This window comes from Pelodiscus sinensis, chromosome 25, assembly GCF_049634645.1.
Source record: "Pelodiscus sinensis isolate JC-2024 chromosome 25, ASM4963464v1, whole genome shotgun sequence".
NCBI lineage: Eukaryota > Metazoa > Chordata > Testudines > Trionychidae > Pelodiscus > Pelodiscus sinensis.
In genome coordinates this window covers 19,372,021-19,379,396 of record NC_134735.1, presented here as the reverse complement: position 1 = coordinate 19,379,396, position 7,376 = coordinate 19,372,021, and the positions used below count along the sequence as shown (strand labels likewise).

General features: G+C 60.5%; 3 non-coding genes across 3 annotated transcripts; 2 read left to right on the top strand and 1 right to left on the bottom strand.

The window, feature by feature from the left end:
• Nucleotides 1-3,570: 3,570 nt before the first annotated feature.
• On the bottom strand, nucleotides 3,571-3,644 carry TRNAN-GUU (transfer RNA asparagine (anticodon GUU)). Its single transcript has one exon. It is a non-coding gene; the product is annotated as a tRNA-Asn (tRNA).
• A 105-nt stretch (nucleotides 3,645-3,749) lies between these two features.
• On the top strand, nucleotides 3,750-3,821 carry TRNAM-CAU (transfer RNA methionine (anticodon CAU)). The gene has a single exon. It is a non-coding gene; the product is annotated as a tRNA-Met (tRNA).
• A 3,178-nt stretch (nucleotides 3,822-6,999) lies between these two features.
• Nucleotides 7,000-7,071, top strand: TRNAM-CAU (transfer RNA methionine (anticodon CAU)). Its single transcript has one exon. It is a non-coding gene; the product is annotated as a tRNA-Met (tRNA).
• The last annotated feature ends 305 nt before the right edge of the window (nucleotides 7,072-7,376 follow it).

Below are 7,376 nucleotides of genomic sequence, written 5' to 3'. Positions count from 1 at the left end.
CCCCGGGCGGGATCCAAACCCCTGGGGGCTCTTACCTTCTGCAAAACGCTGTCCGGATGTGGAACTCACAGAGGACAAAGCAACTGTGAGCAGGAGACGCACCAGAGCTAAAGCAACCGGGGGTCTCCAAAGTCCCCTGGACCCGCCCCCCCCTTTTCTCAGCCTGAGATGTGGGTTCCTCTGTGAGGTCACCACCTCCCCACCTGCCCTTTGCCTGATCTGCTGAGGGCTGCCCAAAGCCCCTGTGAGGTCACTGCCCCCCCCACCTCACCCTGCCAGGCAAATGTCCTGCCTCTGGCCACCCCTCTGGGAAGTTGGAGCCATTCCTAGGGGTCCCCCCCACTCCCTGACTGGGCATCCTGCAGCCAGCAGCTCCAGTAGCCCCATAGGCTGCTCCCTGCCCTACACTGCAGACTTCTTGCACAAGAACTGTTTCACACCGGAGTTCTTGCGCAAAAGGTCTCGTGCAAGAGCACCTCCACCCTGCCATGTGCTTTTGCACAAGAGTGTCCATGGCATTGTGAACGCTTTCTCGTGCAAGAAAGCTCTGATGACCATTTTAGCCATAAAAGTGTCTTGCTCAAGAAGCCCCTGGTGCCCGTCCACGCTGCCTTCTTGCACAACAGCTCTTGCACAAAAGGGGCTTATTCCTCGTGGGGAGAGGAATAACTCCTGTGCAAGAAGCCCTCTTTTCTGATGCTTTACTGCAAATTTACTTGCACAAGAATTCACGTGCAGTGTAGACGCGCCACAAGTTTTTGCACAAGAACAGCTGTTCTTGAGCAAAATGCCTGCAGTGCAGACGTGGCCTTGGTGTCACCCAGCACTGGACTTCCTGGCCAGGAGCAAGAGTTAGAGCCTCCCACTCGCCCCGCTGCCTCTCACGGGCTCCCGTCCGGCCCCAGCCCTGGGCTTTGCCCTAGCGCATCCCAGCAAGGCCTCTGGCCTGCACTAGACCCATTGACATGTGGAGACTCCACCACTGCCCTGGGGCGCTTTTGTCTATGGGACTCGGACTCACAGCTGAGCATGGAGCCCGATTTTAGTTCGAACTAGCGGGGTAGTGTAGACATACCCCCTGAGACTCACTGGTGCTGGCTCACCCCCTGTCCTGCTCGTGGCTCCGTTGTCCTCCTCCCCACAGCCCCCCCCAGCTCTAAATGCTGCTCACATCAGTTCCCCTTCCCCGTGGCCAGGCCCTGCAGGGCTCTGGGGGCTGGTTTGCTGCCCTCAGCCCTGCAGTAGCCTGCTCCCCAGTTTGCAGCCCCTCCCATCATGCGTGGGGTCTCCTGGTACCGGAGGGAGGACGGGGGCAGACCAGGAAGGTTAATTTGATGTTGCAGCGGCAGGAAGAGGAGGGGTGGCGCAGAGGAGCTGTCAGTACATTATCCCAATACGCCATCCCAGTGCAGGCGTCGCACTCAGCTCTACCTGCAGAGGAGTCTCTATCTGCGCTGAGCAGAAAGGGGGTCTAGGACACACACACAAGTAGCCCCAGAACCACGCAGGAGAAGAGTCGTTCTGCGAAAGGGAGAGGTTTATTGGGTCTGCGAGGGCGGCCGTAGGGGGGTGTCGTGTGTGTGCCACTCATCTCCGTCTGGGCAGCGGCACCGGTCGGGCTCACAACTGGGCACAGGACCCGACCACGGCACCATCGATCTCCAGTGTATCGATCTGCTGGAAGCCGCGGCAGAGCTGAATTGCAGAACGGCTGCCCATTGGCAAAGACCTTGAAATGCTGGTTCCTGCAGCCGATGGAGAGGAACCCACTCCTCCTGGGGGGAGGAGCAGCCAAGAGAGGGACCCACTCAGACCGGTCTGGCAGCGTGACGTAGTGGAACCAGCGCTGCCTAGGTAGGGTTTTACCTCCCCCCAGTCTGCTTCTGAGACCGAGTTTCCCCCTCTGCCCCATGGGCTAACAACAAGGCACTTTACAAACATTCTCTGTGTCATCGGCATTGTATGAAGGGGGAAACTGAGGCATGGAGCGGCATCTGATTTATATAGCTCAAGCCAGTCCCCACCCCTCTCGGTCTGCAGGAAAAGAAGCCAAGTGCTCTTGTTCCCACTACTCCTCCATTCCCCTGCTTCCACCTGATGTCAAATACACAAAGCTCACTACTTCTTCTTTCCTGCACTTAAGCCAAGCAGATCAGGATGGGGAGGAGACATGAGGGAGCCCCCAGGCTCTTGCTCTCTCTCGCACATACACACACATATATTACTTTAGAAAATGCCAGGTGTGAGCTAGAGGAGAATCTCCATTAACTGTTAGCACTATAGGGCATATGATACATACATAAAGCATTTACAGTCCATCCAGCAGAGGGCAACAATACACCCCGCACACATGTAGCTCCCCCTCCTTTTCCAAATGCCCCAAGATTTAAACTACTGGAGACTACCCATTAGCTGCTAGTTGTATAGGAACTATGGGTATGTCTACACTACAAAGTTAATTCGAACTAACAGCCGTTAGTTGGAATTAACTTTCATAGGTGCTACACATACAAACCGCTAGTTTGGACTTAATTCGTACTAGGTAAACTTCATTCTACCAGGAGTAACGCCAAATTCGAATTCAGTAGTTGGAATTAAGGGCTGTGTAGCCACTTAATTCGAAGTAGCTGGAGGCCAGCCCTCCCCAGGTTCCCCTGGTGGCTGCTCTGGGCCAAACCAGGAAAACTCCTCTCCTCTCCCCAGCCCTGGGGCCCTTAAAGGGGTAGACTCTGGCCAGACGGCACTTGCCAGAGCCAGCCCTGCCAGCAGTCTCTGCCCCGAACCAGGGGCTGCAGGATGAGCCAGGCAGCCAGTGCCAGCGAGCCGTCCCCCCGCCCAGTCCCCCAGCACCCAGGGGCCAGCCAGGGGCCGTAGATGGCGCGCACCCTCCTGGTCTAGTGTGGAGGTCATGGACCTCATTGAGGTTTGGGGGCAGGCCCCCAGCGTCCATGATCTCTGTACTAGGAGGAGGAACGTGGCCGTCTACGGGCGCATAGCGGCCGCCATGGCCCGAAAGGGACACAGGCCACCCAGGAGCAGGCGAATCCTGGTGTTCTGGCTGTGGGGGAAAAAGACAGCCACAAGATGGCGTTTGGAGTCACACGGGCGAGTCGCCTGTCCAAGCGGGACCGAGTCCCTTCCAAAGAGAAACCATGGCAGCCATGCAAGTCCAAGGCTGCACAGGAAACCTCAGGAGCTGCGACTGGGGCTCAGTTCGCGCGGCCACGCTTCCCAGGGGAGGCATGAGACAGGCCCAGAGGTCTGTGCAGCAAACAGGCCCGCAGGAGGGAGGCGGCTAAGAACCCGCGCGGCTTGTGCGTTTCTCCCTCTCAGCTGGCGTAGAGGCGGGAGGGGAACGACACCTGCCCGGCTGGAGCTTTCGCGCTTGGGCTCGGGGCTTAAGCCCCGAGGCCGAGGCCCCGGCGCGGTTGCTGGGAGACGGGCTCCCGTGGCACGGCACGGCCCCTGAACCTTGCCGGCCACAAGGTGACCTCACCGAGGCAGAGAGGGATGGCTTGGAGGTGGCAAAAGGGAGCCCGCTAGCAAGCGCCAGGAGGCCGAGCGTAGCCACGTCCCCGGGTGGGCTCGAACCACCATCCTTTCGGTTAACAGCCGAACACGCTGACCCATTGCGCCACAGAGACCTCGAAGGGCTTTCCGAAACGCTGCCTAGCAGCCTGCTCCTCTGCCTGGCCGTGCCAGTGCAGCCCAGGTGCTAGAGTGGATTGCGGGCAGTCTAGCCCAAAGGGAGCAGAGTGGCGCAGCGGAAGCGTGCTGGGCCCATAACCCAGAGGTCGATGGATCGAAACCATCCTCTGCTACGTGTGGGCCAGCCTCTTTTGACTCCGCGCCTTCACTCCAGGCTGCAAGTAGCTAAAGGCCAGGCCAGGATGCCGCCTGCGGGGAAGCTCTCGGCAGCCCCCCGCTTCCTGTGTGGGAGGCACAGAGGCCTCCTCTTCTGTCCTCAGGCAACAGGGCTTCCTCCTGCCCTTTTCCCACCCACAAGGGCCGCCGGGACCCGCTCAGGGAGCGCGCCAGGGAGGGTCTCCAGACGCTCGTGGAACAAAGCACTTCTGGACCACGCTACCCAGAGCCTTCATTCAGGCCTAGACAAAACGCCTAGACAAAGAGCTGCCACAGCATCAACACTGGCCTTGCTCTACTACTCCCAGGCACGCCAAACCCCTCACAAAGAGAACTTCTGCCTTCGCCATACTGCTCAACAACAGGACACGCGAGCAATTCCCTCCGACGCGCCGCTTCTCCCGCATCGCCACCACCCACGCTCTTTAGGCACACGCCGGCTGACCAAAACCCATCTCATCCCATCAAAAGCTTCTGCCCAGCCCAAGAGGACCAGCTACGTTCCCGGCTCAATTCATCCCTTACAGTCAGAGCCAAAAATCACCAGCTGACGGTCCTTCAGAATCCTCAATGGAAAGGGGGAGAGGGAATTGTGGGAGCACTCGCCACGGTCTCGGTTGAGGCTTGCAGCAGTCATGGAAGAGAGAGCTGGCTTCGGTCAAGTCTCGGGAGTACGGCCACGGCTTGGACGGGTCCTTCAGTCCTTGGCTCAGAGCTTCGGTTGGTAGCCCACATCCTCCCGAGGTAAAAAAGCAGGAGGGCTTTCCTTCCAGGGCCTTTTGCATCTTCTGCCGTGGGAGGCGAATCCTGGTGTTCTGGCTGTGGGGGAAAAAGACAGCCACAAGATGGCGTTTGGAGTCACACGGGCGAGTCGCCTGTCCAAGCGGGACCGAGTCCCTTCCAAAGAGAAACCATGGCAGCCATGCAAGTCCAAGGCTGCACAGGAAACCTCGGGAGCTGCGACTGGGGCTCAGTTCGCGCGGCCACGCTTCCCAGGGGAGGCATGAGACAGGCCCAGAGGTCTGCGCAGCAAACAGGCCCGCAGGAGGGAGGCGGCTAAGAACCCGCGCGGCTCGTGCGTTTCTCCCTCTCAGCTGGCGTAGAGGCGGGAGGGGAACGACACCTGCCCGGCTGGAGCTTTCGCGCTTGGGCTCGGGGCTTAAGCCCTGAGGCCGAGGCCCCGGCGCGGTTGCTGGGAGACGGGCTCCTGTGGCACGGCACGGCCCCTGAACCTTGCCGGCCACAAGGTGACCTCACCGAGGCCGAGAGGGATGGCTTGGAGGTGGCAAAAGGGAGCCCGCTAGCAAGCGCCAGGAGGCCGAGCGTAGCCACGTCCCCGGGTGGGCTCGAACCACCATCCTTTCGGTTAACAGCCAAACGCGCTGACCCATTGCGCCACAGAGACCTCAAAGGGCTTTCCGAAACGCTGCCTAGCAGCCTGCTCCTCTGCCTGGCCGTGCCAGTGCAGCCCAGGTGCTAGAGTGGATTGCGGGCAGTCTAACCCCAAGGGAGCAGAGTGGCGCAGCGGAAGCGTGCTGGGCCCATAACCCAGAGGTCGAGGGATTGAAACCATCCTCTGCTACTTGTGGGCCGGCCTCTTTTGACTCCGCGCCTTCACTCCAGGCTGCAAGTAGCTAAAGGCCAGGCCAGGATGCCGCCTGCGGGGAAGCTCTCGGCAGCCCCCCGCTTCCTGTGTGGGAGGCACGGAGGCCTCCTCTTCTGTCCTCAGGCAACAGGGCTTCCTCCTGCCCTTTTCCCACCCACAAGGGCCGCCGGGACCCGCTCAGGGAGCGCGCCAGGGAGGCTCTCCAGACGCTCGTGGAACAAAGCACTTCTGGACCACGCTACCCAGAGCCTTCATTCAGGCCTAGACAAAACGCCTAGACAAAGAGCTGCCACAGCATCAACACTGGCCTTGCTCTACTACTCCCAGGCACGCCAAACCCCTCACAAAGAGAACTTCTGCCTTCGCCATACTGCTCAACAACAGGACACGCGAGCAATTCCCTCCGACGCGCCGCTTCTCCCGCATCGCCACCACCCACGCTCTTTAGGCACACGCCGGCTGACCAAAACCCATCTCATCCCATCAAAAGCTTCTGCCCAGCCCAAGAGGACCAGCTACGTTCCCGGCTCAATTCATCCCTTACAGTCAGAGCCAAAAATCACCAGCTGACGGTCCTTCAGAATCCTCAATGGAAAGGGGGAGAGGGAATTGTGGGAGCACTCGCCACGGTCTCGGTTGAGGCTTGCAGCAGTCATGGAAGAGAGAGCTGGCTTCGGTCAAGTCTCGGGAGTACGGCCACGGCTTGGACGGGTCCTTCAGTCCTTGGCTCAGAGCTTCGGTTGGTAGCCCACATCCTCCCGAGGTAAAAAAGCAGGAGGGCTTTCCTTCCAGGGCCTTTTGCATCTTCTGCCGTGGGAGGCGAATCCTGGTGTTCTGGCTGTGGGGGAAAAAGACAGCCACAAGATGGCGTTTGGAGTCACACGGGCGAGTCGCCTGTCCAAGCGGGACCGAGTCCCTTCCAAAGAGAAACCATGGCAGCCATGCAAGTCCAAGGCTGCACAGGAAACCTCAGGAGCTGCGACTGGGGCTCAGTTCGCGCGGCCACGCTTCCCAGGGGAGGCATGAGACAGGCCCAGAGGTCTGCGCAGCAAACAGGCCCGCAGGAGGGAGGCGGCTAAGAACCCGCGCGGCTCGTGCGTTTCTCCCTCTCAGCTGGCGTAGAGGCGGGAGGGGAACGACACCTGCCCGGCTGGAGCTTTCGCGCTTGGGCTCGGGGCTTAAGCCCCGAGGCCGAGGCCCCGGCGCGGTTGCTGGGAGACGGGCTCCCGTGGCACGGCACGGCCCCTGAACCTTGCCGGCCACAAGGTGACCTCACCGAGGCCGAGAGGGATGGCTTGGAGGTGGCAAAAGGGAGCCCGCTAGCAAGCGCCAGGAGGCCGAGCGTAGCCACGTCCCCGGGTGGGCTCGAACCACCATCCTTTCGGTTAACAGCCAAACGCGCTGACCCATTGCGCCAGAGAGACCTCGAAGGGCTTTCCGAAACGCTGCCTAGCAGCCTGCTCCTCTGCCTGGCCGTGCCAGTGCAGCCCAGGTGCTAGAGTGGATTGCGGGCAGTCTAGCCCCAAGGGAGCAGAGTGGCGCAGCGGAAGCGTGCTGGGCCCATAACCCAGAGGTCGATGGATCGAAACCATCCTCTGCTACGTGTGGGCCGGCCTCTTTTGACTCCGCGCCTTCACTCCAGGCTGCAAGTAGCTAAAGGCCAGGCCAGGATGCCGCCTGCGGGGAAGCTCTAGGCAGCCCCCCGCTTCCTGTGTGGGAGGCACGGAGGCCTCCTCTTCTGTCCTCAGGCAACAGGGCTTCCTCCTGCCCTTTTCCCACCCACAAGGGCCGCCGGGACCCGCTCAGGGAGCGCGCCAGGGAGGCTCTCCAGACGCTCGTGGAACAAAGCACTTCTGGACCACGCTACCCAGAGCCTTCATTCAGGCCTAGACAAAACGCCTAGACA